Source organism: Mustela nivalis (genome assembly GCF_964662115.1).
Source record: "Mustela nivalis genome assembly, chromosome: 6".
Classification (NCBI taxonomy): Eukaryota; Metazoa; Chordata; class Mammalia; order Carnivora; family Mustelidae; genus Mustela; species Mustela nivalis.
This window is the reverse complement of record NC_139025.1, coordinates 37,417,237-37,434,307: the sequence shown is the minus strand read 5'-3', so window position 1 is coordinate 37,434,307 and position 17,071 is coordinate 37,417,237. Positions and strand designations below refer to the sequence as shown.

The 17,071-nt window shown below is 38.4% G+C and overlaps 1 long non-coding RNA gene across 2 annotated transcripts in view; it reads right to left on the bottom strand.

Moving 5' to 3' along the window:
- Positions 1–3,922: 3,922 nt before the first annotated feature.
- Positions 3,923–17,071, bottom strand: part of LOC309866419 — a 128,787-nt gene continuing 115,638 nt past the window's right edge. For both annotated transcript variants that reach the window (XR_014312642.1, XR_014312643.1), the window contains 2 exons: positions 7,272–7,383; positions 3,923–4,093 (listed from right to left, as the gene is read on the bottom strand). This is a non-coding gene — a long non-coding RNA (uncharacterized lncRNA). The remainder of the gene's footprint in view (positions 4,094–7,271; positions 7,384–17,071) is intronic.

Genomic DNA, 17,071 nt, shown 5'->3' with positions numbered 1-17,071 from the left:
GAATCCACAGGTTACATGGAATTTACAATAAAAAGTGCTGAACATCTGGGGGCTCCTGGGTGGCTCAGGGGGTTAAGCCTCTGCCTTTGGCTCAGGTCATGATCTCAGGGTCCTGGGATCAAGCCCAACATCGGGCTCTCTGCTCAGAGGGGAAACTGCTTCCCTCTCTCTCTGCCTCCCTCTCTGCCTACTTGTGATCTCTGTTCAAATAATTAAATATACTTTTTTTTTAAAGTGCTGAACATTTTAATATTACTTGAAAATTATATGCTACACATATTTGATATCAACAGGATGTATATAAAATTTAAAATACATGTGTGTGTGTGTGTGTGTGTGTGTGTGTGTGTGTGTTTACACATTTGTAAAAGTCAACCAGAGTTTGCCATTAAACAGTTACCCACATCCTAGTACTTAGACTCACCAGTTCTGAGTTTAGCAATCCCAGTTCAAATAGAAAACTTTACTCTGAATAGCTCAACACCAGTCCCCCAGCAGGCCTTACCTGTGGCACCAAGAACAATTGCATTGGGGATGGGGTAGAGGAACTGGCTCAGCCTGGGACGCGTGCTGGGCAAGACCATGTTTGATCATCTCACTGACTATCGGGATAGGCGCAGTACCCCAAAAGGAATAGAGACGCTGGACAAACAGAAACAGTAGATACCCATTATAGTAGGTCCTCAGCAAATGGTAGTTACTATCATGGAAAGCAGTTCTGACCTTTTAATCTCAGGAAAGAAAATTAGCAAGTTACTCACTCTGTAGTACATCTGACACATAAATATTCTCCAACTCATTTAAATTTTCTCCTTTCCCCAAGGCATCAATAGAGTTCCAGCCGTTAGTGGTTTATGATTCATTCTTTCTTCTGATCAGCATTTCTTGAGCTTCTACTTCTTCGAGAACTGGGTTAGGTGCTGTGGATCCACTGAGTTTACTCTAAACTTGATAAATGGCAATCTAGCCTGATCACAAGCCCATCTGTTGTGTCTCAAACATCCTGCTCTGAATACGGCACCACTTCTTTAAAAAACAGTTTATGCCACCTCAGCTTCAGTAGACTAATTGAACCAAACATGTTCAAAGAAGCAAACTCTAAGAATAAATTCCCAAATGTCAGCGCTGTCTAGGAGGAATGAAGAAACATATGGGATCCCAGCCATTCTTCAAATTATTCATGCCAAGGTGTCTGAGGGGGCTGGGCTCCAGAGAACAGCTTTATGCCTTCCAGAAAAGTCCTATGGTCATGTAATTCTAATTGTAACCTTGGAAAAAATAGATGGTGCATTTAAAAAGTCATTGCAAAAAAAGATTCTTAACACAGAGGGCCATTATGCTATATTCCATTTGCAGTATAAAACAATGTTAAAGCCTCAAAATTGGGCAAGAAATGTCCCTTATTATAAAAACGTCCTTTGCATGTGGACAGAATGAAAGCCATCCACCTTGTACACTATCTTTGGAGAGATCAGGCAAGCATCTTCTCTAGAAAGAACTATAGGGGTCTTTGGGAAAAAAAAAAAAAAAAACTATGGCATGCACCTTACTTACAAAAGTGAACAAATGTCTCTTATGCTAGAAAGAAATAGATCAAAGTGGCTCAGATGTGTAAACCAGAGGCAGTTAAAAGAGTTTTTTGTTTAAAGGATATGGGCCAAAAAGAAAACAGAAAGCTAAAGAAGTCAGCCCAGATCAGGAAAGAAAGAAGAGCCTACAATAGCCCATGCAAGTATAGGCCAGAATCAGCATCATGCGCTAGGAGGATGGGAGAAAGAAGCTAGGAAAGGGGACTTGGGGAATGGGGCTTGGGTATCAGCTGTATGCCACGCCCTGCAGCAGCTATTTGTCATAGGCAGTCACTAACCCTCAAAACCTTTCAAGACATGGGGCATTTCGGTGGCTCAGTAGGTTAAGCTTCTGCCTTTGGCTCGGGTCATGATCTGAGGGTCCTGGGATCAAGCCCCGCATTGGGCTCTCTGCTCAGCAGGGAGCCTGCTTCCCCCTCTCTCTCTGCCTGCCTCTCTGCTTACTTGCGATCTCTCTCTCTCTGTCAAAAATAAAACCTTTAAAAAAAAAAACCTTTCAAGACAGATATTATCTATCCCCACATTACAGATGGTGAAACTGACACACAGAGAAAGCAATAACTTGCCAAAGGTCAAAGGTTAATTAAGTTAAAAAGAATCAAGTAGAGGGGAACACACTTTAGATTAAATGCTCAGAAAAATCTTTCCCTGTAGAGGTCACATTGAAGCAGATTAGGGGACGGAAAAGAGCTAAACCCAACAGGGTAGAAGGAAGAGCAGTCCGGGAAGAGGAAACAGCTCTTGTCCCAGGCCTCAGGTGAAAAAAAAAAAAAGAGGGGGACCTTATAGAAACCATAAAAAAGTGGGGCTGGAGCAACGTAATAAGGGGAAGAGGGATGCAAAGTGATGTTGAACATGAAGAAATGCAATCACATTTGGTTTGCAGACAAAGGCAAGGAGTTAGAACTTTTCCTTGCAGTGTATAAAGGGGAGCCACTGAGGCATTTACAGGTGGGGCGTGGTGTGATCACTCAGGCTCAGGAAGAAGCAGGAGAGGAGGGCGTGAGCCCAGCAAGAAGGCTGATATCATAATCCAGGCAAGAGGGAAGAGTGTGCTGCAAAAATGAACAGTGGTGAAAGGACGGGGGCAGGGTGGAGGGGAGCTGGAAGAGAAAATCAGCGGAGACTCCTCAATGGGATGGATGTGGAAGGTGAGGACAGGAACACCCTCTGTTCCGGACGTCAGCCCCTGGGTGAACAACGGTACTATTGCCTGAGAAGGGGAAGATCTGTCCGTGAAAGATGTGATCTGAGAGAGAAATCTGTTGTGGACATTCTGAAGTTAATATAACCAAGGTGCAGACGTCAGGGAGGCGATGTGCTGTGCCAAGTCTGGAGCTCGCCGGAGAGGTTTGGGTTCCGGAGAGCAGATGGAGATTTCCCAAGCGAGGGAATTCTGCAAGGATTTCCTCTAAAGGTGTCTACGTGACCTCTGCCTCTACGTTACTAGTTCCACAATTCCCCACAAGGGTTGAATGGCATGATGTTCTATTTCCTTCCTGTCCTTGGCAAGTAAAGAGTTGGCAAGTAGAAGGAGGGAAAATGAGATAAGAACCACAGCAAAAAGACTAAATCCTCACAGCTCTATTCACGGGAGGAAAACACCAGAAACAAGCTAACTATCCATAGTTGGGACTAGACTTAAAGAAGCTATTACACATTCCTTAAGTGAAATATAAGTCACCCCCTAGAAATTGCTACTATAAATCTACATTTATTTTCTAGTATGAAAGATATTCAAATTATATGGAAAAAGGATTTTACAAAACAACACACACTATATAATCATATCATGTACTTGTCAGAGAGAGAGAAAAATTAACAACAATACTGGCTCCCTGCCTTCCCCCAAAAAAAGTCTTGAGAAATGTACATATATCAAAGTTTAAATAGTGGTACTTTGACTGGGGGAATTCTCAGTGAATTTTACTTTCTTTTTCATACTTTAGCCCATCAATAGATTATTTTTACAGTGAACATGCGTTTCTATATGTGTATGTTTTTACATCTTTCTTTATAATCAGAAAGAACAAAAACAGCCACTTTCACTTAGGAAGAACCAAACAACAGTCTGGAAATTTCAGGTGGAAGCCAGAAAGTGCCAGGCTGGCAGCCAGCTGCTCTGCCTCTGACACGATCAAAACAGTGTGTGTTTACTCATGTCAACTCCACAAACCCTTCCCGTGCACCTTCTCCGGGCCAGATTCTAGTCAGATGATGAGGAGGCATCGATGAACCCATCTTACTCCCTGACCTGGCTTTCCACACACATTTATAGAAGATTATAATCCTTTGCTAGAGCTGCCACAATAAAGTACCACAGACTGAGAAGCTTAAATAACAGAAATTTATTTGCTCATAATTCTGGAGGCTGGCAATCCGAGATCAAGGTGTCAGTCGGCAGGTTTGGCTCCTCCTGAGGCCTCTCGACTGGGCTTGCTGATGGGCGTCTGTCTGTCACATCGTCACATGGTGTTTCCTCTGTGCAGGCATCCCTGTTGTCTCTGTGTAGATACCAGTCTGATTACTTGAGGGCCCACCATACAAAGCCTCATTTCACTTCATCACCTTTTCAAAGGGCCTAGCTCTACACACAGTCATATTCTTAGGAACTGGGTGTGTGAGTTCTTAGGAACTTCAACGTGTGAGTTTTGAGGGGACACAATTCAGTCTATCATAAGATCCACAGATTAAAATGTCAGTGATAAGATTCCTATTTATTTTGTGATTTATTATTGATGCTTCTTAAATTTCCTTTGTAAAATATGAACCAGGTATTCAGAAATATCTTACCAAATACTTATAAGAATAATCATATAAAGAAGAGTACTTGTCTTATAAAATGATTAATACCGCATGACATGTTTACTTTTATGCTTTATATTCAAAATATATATAAATTGACCAAAATGAAGCAAAGAAACTATGATATCTTCAGTTTAGTACCTATGCAATCCAGAAATGAGTATTCAAAATAAAATTTCCAGAAAGTGAGATTTTTATTTATAACATAATAGAGCATTATAATCTATTAATATATTCTCAAATCACTTTGTCTTATATGCAATGAGGTAAATCAGGCTCGAATAAAATAAGGGATTAAAAAGCTAATATCACCTACAAGATCTAAAAAATATTTTACGTGACATGATGAGCACTGGATGTTACACACAACTAATGAATTACTGAACACTACACCAAAAAACAAGGATGTATTATACATTGGCAAATCGAATTTAAATTAAAAGTAATAATAATAAAAAACATTTTCCTGTATGTCACATTCAAAATTTCTCACTTTGAGACATGCTTGAAATCCATTCTCCCTTAAACTATACTTCATATGGAAGGAAGCAGCACCACCTAACTAAAGAAAAGGTGGCTTCCCAAGGGACTTAACTGAGCAAACACCTAACATAAGGCAGCTGCCCATGGTAACAAAAGTGAAGTAAAAAGACTCTATTCTAAATTACAAGCAAGCTTATTTCTTCTCAACAATACTCAGGATAATGTTAGCAACATGTCTTTCTTAGCAGACTCAGACAAATAATAAAGAAATAATACATACCTACATCAATACGCACATGCATACAAGAATATGCCCTTCCTACCTTGCCTGCGTTCTCTTTTTGCAAGATTCCACCTGTAAAACAGGAAAAGAGCCAGTAGGACTGCCACACAAAGAGCATTTAGCACCATAGTGCCAGGTATAGGGTAAATACTCAGTAGATGTCTAGACATTTGTTTGCTCCCTCTCTGAAAATGTAATCCTTGGTAGCCCCGAAGTCCCGTTGACAGCCTCCATCTCCCAGTCTCAGTCACATGGTGCAGAGGCCTTGACCCCAATGCACTACCAATTCCAGGAGAGGAGTCTACTAGGCTTAAGTCAATTAGCATCCACAATCACTTTGTCCACAGTGATTGGTTTAAATATGACCACAAAGGGGCACCTGGGTGGCTCAGTGGGTTAAGCCGCTGCCTTCGGCTCAGGTCATGATCTCAGAGTCCTGGGATCGAGTCCCGCATCGGGCTCTCTGCTCAGCAGGGAGCCTGCTTCCTCCTCTCTGCCTGCCTCTCTGCCTGCTTGTGATCTCTCTCTGTCAAATAAATTTTTAAAATCTTTAAAAAATAAATAAATAAATATGACCACGTTACTTAGAACCAAAGAGATGTAAAAGGATTTTATCAAACACTCCTGGGAAGTAGAAGCTTTCTCTCTCTCACCCTAGTTGGTAGATCATGAATTCTAGGTATGAACGAATACCTAGAATTGGTAGAATTCTAATTCTAGAATTAGAATCTAATTCTAGGTTAGGAAACCTAGAATTAAAACAGCCATTTGGTACCTAGAAGGCAGAGCCTGGAGCTATAATGGGTCGATAGAGCTTCCAACTGGACTGGAACACATGCATTCTTAAGTTCTAGATCTGATTATCTGTTAGGGTAACCTATCATTGCCTTGATTGTTTAAGATAGTTTGAATTATATTTTCTGTCACTTGCAACCAAAAGATTTCTTATGCAGTGAAAACACTGAATGAAAGAAGTGATAAACCAGCCACACAAGACAAAGATTGCTACAGGTATACTCTACATTCATATACTGTGAACAAGATTATAATCTGTCACATAAATATATAGGGAAAAAAATCCTCCCTTTTCCTCCACAAGAGAAAATTAAGATAAATCTATCCAAAAGGTTTTTTTTTGTTTTTTTTTTAAGGTTTTATTTATTTATTTGACAGAAGGAGATGACAAGCAGGCAGAGAGAGAGGAGGAGGAAGTAGGCTCCCTCCTGAGGGGAGAGCCCAATGCAGGGCTCGATCCCAGAACCCTGGGATCATGACCTGAGCCAAAGGCAACAGCTAAACCCACTGAGCCACCCAGGCGCCCCTATCCAAAAGTTCTAATTCCCAGCTCTTTATCTAGATGTCCAACTTTCAATCAACTTACAGATGATTCATTTTAAATTCCCAGTAGAAAATATCTAATCCCAGGATAACTTTGCTGCATTTGAAAAATTGGTCACATATCTCATATTTGCCAAAGATAAACAATTTGGGAGTACTGTAACTAAAGAACAGATTTTTCTACAAAGGTATGATAATTAAAAAAAAAAGAGGATAAAACATAAAAATGTGCAAAGAGCATTGGCTCTTGGAATCTGGGAGACTTATGTCAATGATCTGGGAAGAAAGCAACCTGTAGCTATTGTTTTCTGCTTCTGAACCCAAATAGTTCTGGAAATCTTGACTCCCAGTCACTGTTGGTGGTGGTGATTTCAGCGATACCTATAAATGTATCCCCTATATTAACTGTTCCAGTTACTGTGTTCCAGAACTAAAATCAATTCCAGCTATGATGATAGCATAACAAATTATTCCAAAATGAAGTGGCTCAAAATGATACCTAGTTTCCTCATGAACCTGAAATCTGAACAGGCCTTGGTAAAGACAACTCATCTCCGCTTTACTGGTCATTAGCTGAGACGACTTGAAGGACTGGGATTGGGATCATTTGAAGGCTTGCTCATTCACTTGCCCAGTGGTTAATGCTGGCCTTGGGCTGAGACCCTAGCTGCAGATGCTGACCAGAACACCTATATGGCCCAACTTCCTCACAACATGGTCATAGTTTGTCCAAGAGTGAATATCTTAAAAGGGAGGGAAAAGAGAAAGAACACCTGTTACAGTCCCTTAGTCAGATTCTTTTGGTGTTCCTTCCAGAAGACACATTCCAGGTCTTGACCTTACTTCAGAGGCAGTTAGATGAATATAAAGAAGCAGGAGAAGCCCCTGTGAATGACAAAAACAAATTATCTGTTAACTTATTACAATAACTAACAATACTAAATGGAAGAGAATGGAACCTTCCACTAAGCTATAACACATAATCAATTTTGTAAAGATTTAGGCACTGATTATGCTGGGAGAAAGATGATATATTATGAAAGGTGAGAAAATTGACAAATCCCTAAGCCGTTAATTTATCCCATACAACTATATTATGATTGTCCCTGATTGGCAAGAGTATTAAAACTGAGAAATAAAACATTCTGTAAATACTGTCAGTTTTTGTACATGAACATGATGTTTCTTTCAGTATGAAAGATATGGTCACCAAGATCTATTTATATCAACATAGATAGCCTAAGAAGACCAAAATTTTCTTTTGAGTTGATTCCCTGTATCATTCTTTTATTCTATGTTTGGTAAACAAAAGAACTCTCACAACATTTTCAATTAATTAAAATATAGAGAACACCAAGAAATAATTCTTTCTATTCACTTTTTTTTTTTTTTTATGTATAGAGGAGAAGGAAATCTCTGAGTTTCCTGGTGGCCATACCAGAAAACTCAACAGATTATCCAAACATAAAGGTCACCTTAATAATCTTATTATAAATTTGATTGATTTAGAGAAAGGCAAAGACTTTTTAGAAATGATAAGAGCATATAAGTCATTAATATCCAAAGACAAGAAATAATTACATGCAATATTTTAAAATAAGAAACCATAGCTATTAATATATTTAACTTTAAAAAATAAATAATCCTTTTTTCAAAGTAATTTAAGAATATTGTTGAAAGTTTTGACAACTTGTATGTATTTATACATAAAGAAAAACAAAGGCAAATTGTCATACAGATTAAATTCACACAGAATGAAACTACCACTTGAGGGCTTTTTCTTTATTGTCTGTCCTGGTAACAGAGATTTCTTTTATTAATAAGTTAACTTATTGAGGGGAACCTGAGACATCTAACATCGGATGTCATTGCAAAATATTGAATATTTTCTCTCCAAGTTCAAGACTAAGACAAGGATGTCCATTCTGACCACATCTATTCAACATTTTATGAAGGTCCTAACCAGAGAAAAAAGACATAAAAAAAAAATACAAAGCATAAAGTTTGGAAGGAAAGAAGTAAAACATTCTCTCTTCACAGATTACATGACTAGTTAGGTAAAAAATCCTTAGATCCTAAATGAATTCAGTAAGGCCTCTGGATAGAGTGTCCGTATACAAAAATAAGATGAATATGCTAGCAGCAAACCATTGGGAAATTTTTTTTAGTATCACAATAACATTCAAAAATCAACAATTAGAAATGTATTTAACAAAATACTACAAGGAGAACTTAAAAGAAGGCTGAGATTGGGGTGCCTGGGTGGCGCAGTCAATTAAGCCACGGACTTGGCTCAGCCGTGATCTCGGGGTCATGAGACTGAGCTTCCTATCAGGCTCCATGCTCAACACAGTGTCTCCTGGAGAGTCTTTCCCTCCCTCTCCTTTTGCCCCTTCCCTGCCTTGCGCTCTAAAAAGATACATACATACATACATAAAATCTTTTCAAAAATAATGCTGAGATTAAGGAAGACCTAAATAAATAGAGCAAGATATCACGTTCAGGTATTAGAAATAATGTTGTTAAGATGTCGATTATATCCAAATTGATCTAGATATTCAATTATAATTCCAGCAGGTGTTTTGCAGAAACCAATGAGCTCTTTCTAAAATATATATGATAAAGCAAAAGTCTTTACTTTTATCATGTTAAAAGTATTTCTCATCAAAAGATACTATCAAGAACGTTAACTGGAATTAAAATAAAAACTTTAAAATAAGATACTTTCAGGGCACCTCAGCGGCTCATTCGGTTAAGCATCTGAATCTTGGTTTTGGCTCGGGTCATGATCTCAGGGTCCTGAGACTGAGCCCTGTGAGCACAGAGACTACTTGTCCCTCTCCTTCTGCTCCTCCCCACACTCAATTTCAATCTCTCTCAAATAAGTAAATAAGTCTTAAAAAAATAAAATTAAAATACTATCAAGAAAATGAATAGACAAGCCATATGCTAGAAAACAACATTTGCAAGACGTATTTCTGACAAAGAACTTGCATCCAGAGTAATATATGGAGCTTCTAAATTCAATAACAATATATAATAACTTTTTAAAATATATGAATTTGAGGAACATTCCATAATGTTAAACAGATCAATTTGCCAAGAAATCACAGCAACCCTAAATGTGTAAATGCACTGCATGAATCTGGATTAGAATGAAGAAAACATAGCTATGAAGATCAATACCGGGCAACTGATGAAATTTTAATATGAACATGGATGAACCTTGAAAAGAGAAAACATTACGCTAAGTGATAGAAGCCAGTCACAAAAGACCACCTATCATATTATTCCATCTATGTGGCATATCCAAGTAAGACAAAGCTGCAGAGGCTGCAGAGAGATTGGTGCTTGCCTGGGGCCGGAGTGAAGGGATGATTGAGTAGAGGGTGCAGCTAAAGTGTAAGAGGTTTCTTTCTAGGGTGAGGAAATGTTCTCAAATTGTCTTGATGGGCACATATATCTGTGAATATTTTTGAACCCTTGGGTTTTTTTTTCTTTTCCTTTTAAAAGGATGGATTGTACGGTGTGTGAATTTCATTCTCAATAAAGATGTCATTCCAAAAAATCAGTGGTCCTGTCCATATGCCCTACTTTATACGTTCCACATAGGTTGTCATCATTTTCTCAAGCCATATTCCCCAGAGTCTTGGATTCTAGTGCATATAATATATTGAGGAAGTGCTCTTCAGGAAAACCTTTAAGGAAATGAGACTGTAGTTCTAGAGGAGAAAAGAGTCAAGCAAGAGCCTAAATTGCCCCTGCAGAATCGTCCCTACCGGGAATCAAGAAGGATGGTCTTAGTTGATCTTAGACTGCAGCTGCCTCCAGCCCTGGAGTTGTAACCTTGACAAGTAGGTTCCCATTATCTGGGAGCTGTTATCTAGCTGGTGAAAGGGAGCAGATGTGAGTCATTAGCAGTCAAAAATGCAGCAGCTGGGGGACAGATGCATTGGTCTAGGAAAAGAAGTCTGGGCAGGGCATCAACCAAATCAACTAGGTGCCCCCAAAGGAGTCCTTGTGGAGAGTGGCAGATATTTAGCTAAAACAGTTCACTGTGATATTGTCTGTAATAACAATTAATGGCCCAACAATTTAGGAGGTATGTGTTTTGTTTATATGGAAGGATGTCATTACATATATGGTAGAAGACCATTTAGAGAAATGGAAATAAAATTTAAAAATATTGTAAGGTGAACAGACTACAAAAGTATGAACAGTATAATCCCATTTTTATAAATGTAGCATTACATATATTTTGCACACTTTCTTATCCCCTTTTGGGAGGGATGTACTTAAAAATTTAAACATTGGCTATTGATCAGGAACAGTTTTATAGCTATTTTTATTTTCTATATTTTATCTGTCTATTCTGTACTATTTTTAATAAGGAAATAATTTTGGGCATTATATACCAACAAATTAATTCTCAAATTTGAACTGAAATTGTGTGCCCATACTCTAATACTGGAGGTTAAAGACTTAAGATTCCAGCAGTGAATCTGGTTCTTAGAGAAGTTACCATCCCAGCATGTTGTCTTCCACTTTATACATTTGGGTGCTTCTTTTTAAAAATTTTTTTTATTCTTGGGCGCCTGGGTGGCTCAGTGGGTTAAAGCCTCTGCCTTCAGCTCAGGTCATGATCCTGGGATCAAGTCCCACATCGGGCTCTGTGCTCAGCAGGGAGCCTGCTTCCTCCTCTCTCTCTGCCTGCCTCTCTGCCTACTTGTGATCTCTATCTGTCATATAAATAAATAAAATCTTTAAAAAAAAAATTTTTTTTATTCAACTATTACTAACATACAGTGTTATATAGTTTCAAGTATATAATATAATGATTCAACAATCCTGTACATATCTTAGTGCTCATCAAGGTAAGTGTACTCTTAATCCCCTCTGGAAACCACCAGTTTGTTCTCTGCATTGGAGTGTGTTTTTTTGTTTGTTTATTTCTTTTCCAGTTTGTTTGTTCATTTGTTTCTTAAATTCCACATATGAGCGAAGTATTATGGTATTTGTCTTTCTCTGACTTATTGCACTTAGCATTATACCCTCTAGGTCCATCCATGTTGTTACAGATAGCAAGATTTCCTTCCTTTTATGGCTGAGTAATATTCCATTGTATATATACCACATCTTCTGCATCCATGCATCTATTAAGGGATACTTGGGTAGCTTCCACATCTTGGCAATTGCACATAATGCTGCAATAAACAAAGAGGTGCATATATCTTTTTGAGCCTCCAAAATGTTTTCCACAGTGGCTCCATCAATTTGCATTCCCACCATCAGTGCACAAGGTTTCATTTTTTTCTCCACATCCTTATCAACACTTGTTGCTTCTTGTTTTTTTTTTTTTTTTTTTAATTTTTGCCATTCTAACAGGTGTTACATATTCACATGAAGTGGATCAGATTGGTGGTCACTGACCAACAAGAGATGAAACTACAGATCAAATACCCATGTACTGATTTCCAACAAAGTGACCATTACGTTCCAACAACCATTCAATTCATAATGTTTTCAAAGTCAGGTAGGTGTTCCCAAAGTCAGGTAGATGCCTGAAAAGACATGCAAGTTAACAGAAGGCTGTTCGGGGAGTGTAGAAATCAGATGGTCTGAACAAATATTTTATCCAAGCTCTATGCTGAGTCTTGATAAATCACAGTGGACACACCCCCTCCCCCACCCGCCCTCTACCCAGGGCCTCTACTACTCACTACTCCTGCTGAAAGTCAGTCCAGCAGCTCTGGCCACAACTGATAGGATGAAGAATGGGCACCCAACTCAGGAGCAGTGTCCACACTGGTCAGGGACTTTGGTATGACTTGGAGCAAAAAGGAGAGATAATCCAAGTTGACTCCTTTGGAAAATTTAATTAGGCCTTAAGAAGATAATGAAGTGGCTGGTGAGCAGAAGCTGAAACCAAACCATGATATATTGTCAGGGCCACGGTAGGTCATGGAAATCAAACATTACGAGGCAAAAATCTCACAGAGAGAAACAAGACACTACAAGCAAAGAGACCATGGCAGCCCACAAGGAAGCAGAGTCTCCCCAAATCTCTTAGTTCTTGGCTTCTTTATTTTATCAGCTCACAGATATCTTCGTGATAAACTGGGGTGAAAAGAACCTTGTGTGGACTCCAGTTTCCTGCATCAAAGGCACTTCACTTTACATAGTGTTCCTTCAGTGTGTTTCCTAGAATAATAATGGTCTCCCCACTCTCCTGATGGCAGGAGCCTCATCTGGGTTTGCCCATCAGTATACACCCAGAACAATGTCAGCACACAGATATGGAGGAATCAATAAATCACTTTAAAATATCTCATTTATTTAATTTCCACAGCAGCTGTGTGAGTTATTTCTCTCCTAACCATGGCTTATAGGAATGCAACTGCCTATTGACTCATGTAATCTCATACGTTTTTAACAGTTTCATCCGAACCATTAAAATCAAGAGCAAGAATAATAGCTAACTTTTAGTATCTCAATCAGTCCCTATAGTCCTACGAAGTGAGGGAAAATATCCCTTGCTTATCTATAATGTGCTAAGCTCTTTTTGTTATTGTAATTTAATATTCCCATTAACCATATGAAATAATATTACACTCTCATTTTACAGGGGGGGGGGGGGAAGCTAAGGCACAGAGGAGTTATATAACTAGAAAGGAATGAAGCCAGGATTCCAACACAAGTCAAATTTAAAAACCAATTCTTTCCACTTATCCTGTAATGTTTACAAGGATCTTCGAGATCATCTAATTTGCCCTTTCATTTTACATGTGGGGAAAATAAAGAGTTAAAGTACAGTTTCTGATTCCTGACTCTTTGATAGTTGTAAAGATATGGATACCATTGTTCGCTAATGAAGATACATAAGCACAAAAGAAGCTAAGGCCAGGATAATTCCTTACTGGAGTCATTGCATGTCTTGAGTTCCTTACCCAGATAGTAGCATTACTGATTCCATTTTACTGTTACAATTGACCACAGGAGAAAAAATTACTTAAGCCTCATTATCTACTTTAACGTGTGCTATGTTACACATGGATGGACAGATGGGTGCAGCAATCAATTGATCAATGGATGGATCAATGGCTCTATGGATCAATGGATCTACCCTACTATCTACATCTACAATTTCCTCTACATAAGAAGTTACTACACTTTACATGATCAGTTCCTCCTCATTCAAGCAAAGGTAGATACTTAATAACTTTATAGCGCCATGTATTATCCAGGTTATTTTGTCATTTTACTAATTTAGATCCATGAAAAATCCACCATTTCTCAAGTCTCTGTTCATCTGGGGGACTAAAATTCTCTTCCATATAAAATCTGAGTCAGCGTGAAAAGACCCAATCCTGCCAGTGTTCAGCACTGATGATTCCTATTCCTTCCAAGAGAAAGGAAGTGTGGACCACTGCCAGTACTGGGCCCTGGGTGCCACTTTATTTATTTTTATTAAGTGTTTCATTATTTTTTTTAAGATTTTATTTATTTATTTGACAGAGAGAGACAGCAAGAGAGGGAACAGAAGCAGGAAGAGTAAGAGAGGGAGAAACAGGCTCCCTGCCAAGCAGGGAGCCCAATGTGGGGCTTGATTCCAGGACCCCGGGATCATGACTCGAGCTGAAGGCAAATGCTTAACACCTGAGCCACCCAAGCGCCCCAAGGGTGCCACTTTCTAAAGCTGTCTATAACTAGACCACTGGATTCATCTCATGCTAACTACGTGCTAATTAATTTGCATCCTTTAGGTCACATTGGAATTAAAAAGTCACACCAGCAGGGCAGCACCGAATTTCATGGTAGTTTAGAGATTTCTAAGTTCATTTTGCATTTATTAACAGTGATACCCTTGCATTAGATGTCAACAGAAGGAAACACCCCAAGGTGAGATCTCTGTTCTCAAAGTCATGTGAGGCAATCATGTCATGTCCATGTGTGGGTTCTACAGCAGTGAGCATGAGACATACTGTGATCTCCAGATACTTCAAATCTTTACTTGCAAGTAGACAGGCTGTAATTAACACATACAGGCTGTAATTGACACATACATTAGATTGATGCACACTGGCATAATTTACTATAACTTCATGATTTATTTCTTTCTCTTTTTTTGGAAGATTTATTTATTTGAGAGAGAGAAAGCCTAAGACAGCATGAGCCAGTGGCGGGGTCAGGGGGAAGGCAGAGGGGGAGGGAGTTTGGAGAGGGGTAGAGGGAGAAGCAGACACCCCACTGAACAGGGAGCCCTTCTGTTTTTCATTCATATAAAAGGGACAATAACACATTTCTTCACAATATTTCTCTGTAGATTAAATGAGATAATGTTGGTAATACATATAGCATAATACCTAGAACCTAGTACTGAATGATTGCTAGGCTACTTTGTCTAAGAAGAATGGAAGCCACTATTAAGTTTACAACAATTTGACTTCACAAAAGGTGAGAGGGCCACCAACTCATATTTGAAATGATACCAAAGAATATCTAGAGGCAAGAACATATAACAAGTGCCTGGAAAACCACAGAGAAGATTGAGGAATTCCAAGTAAGATGATCTGAAGTTGAAATAATCCCAGGCTCTCTTCTTATGAAAATGAATTGTTTCAGTTTGGGGTATCTCTGTCCTAGGAAACTATCTCTTTGAGACATTTTGCTTTAAGGCATTTATTTAAAACATTTGTATTCCACCAACTTGAAACCTGTAGTATAAGGACCTGTTAAATTCAAAATGAATACATGGAATCTCTCTGTATGTAAACACTTTGTACATACAGATCAAAGAGAGAAGCTGTTATACAAAGTTACGATATGGAAGAAAGAAGAAAGCTATGAAAGGGTATGAAGCTGCCATGAAATATCTCATTTTCCAGTTAATTATGACATTCTTTAGAGATTCACAGAACTATTAGCCCAGGCACTGTGTCTAGGACACTGTGAATCTCACCGCACTCAGGTTTGGAGTGACTTAAACCATGTCAGATAGATGGGTCCTGTACCATTTCTTAAAAAGCATTGTTAGAATTCTAGAGTTCACAAACCTAAATCATTGCAACAAAATTCATGGAACAAGCTTCCTGAAGGTTGCTTGAACTTGGGGGAGGTCAGTCTAATGCAAGCAAACAACTGGTACTGGTACAGACATCTTTGAAAGTCCATTTGTCTTGCAAACAAATGCAAGGAGTAAAGCAACTTTAACCTTCTAGGCAGACAACTGACTCTATTAAGTCTTTGGTGTGCTTGCTTTATACAGTGACCACAGGTAAAAGCAAATATGCTCCATGGGGAGCCACTTGAAGAACACAAACCATGAATGCAGAACCCAAGGATGTGATAAAATAAGTTTCCCAAACTATCAGTGGACATAAGATCTAAAGCCCAAGTTGGAGTCTTGATGACAAATCAATCAACTAGATTGGATAAATCTCATAAAAGTAAACAAACCATTGGCATGAATTGCTGGTGCTTATGAAGAAAAATATTCTCATAGATCTGTGTACCTTAAAAGACTGATCTAACAAGGATGGGTCATGGGGTCTGTGGGGTAGTGTCAAAGTTTCCCTTAGTCCCTGCACTGGTGAGATATACCTCTGAGCAATGAAAAAGAATCTAACTATGAAAGCTCAAAGTAGAAACAAGGACTTTCACCACTATGCATTTTGATACCAAGATTCTGTTGAGTCCAGGCAGAAATGCTCTAAAAATCAGAGTATTCAGTAAATGATAGGAACATGTTTCTCAAATGATAGTAATTACTATCTTATTGCGAATAATTAGAACAACTAATAACTATATTTTGCATCATGCTTTAAAAACTACTTTCACATTCATAATCTCTTTTAAACCTTCTAAAAACTCCATGCATTAAGTATATTATTCCTATTATACAGATGAAGAAATGGAAATTCAAGATGTTACTTAACCTGCCCAAGACAGTACAGCCATGGTCCAGCTAATGTTTAATGTTATTTTCTCTAGTCTCACAGATTCTCTTGAATGGCATAGATATGGCATATGTAACAATCTCAATTTAAAATATCCTAGGATAAAAATAAAAACCACAAATATAAACACAAAAGTATAACGAAAATACAAGGATCATCAGTTCTTTGGAGAAATGTAGCCATGGAAGGTCAGCACAGAACAATTATTATTACTCATTACGAGAAAATAATCATTCTCTGAGGATATTTAATTTACTGTAATATTAATAAAGCTTTAGAATACGCAAAGGATTGTTTATAGTGTGGAAGCCATGGAGATTACACATAACCGAAGAAACACTGGGGAGTGTGCTTATCTTGGTTGTAGGGCCTTTTTTTTTTTAATTCGTTGTCTTTGCTCAGCCTAGTAATTACATTTTGTAGTTCCACAGCACAGAGAAGCTGATGTAGCAAGTAAGCCAATTTTAATAGGTTTTTCATTGTTTCTTGTAAAGACATGATTTGCAGTTACAATGTTTTCTTTCATACAATATCTTTAGATGATCAAATCTTCCCCTCAAGAAAGGAAGGGAAATCAACCAAACGGTCAACATTCTTCACCTCTGCCACCATTCAAG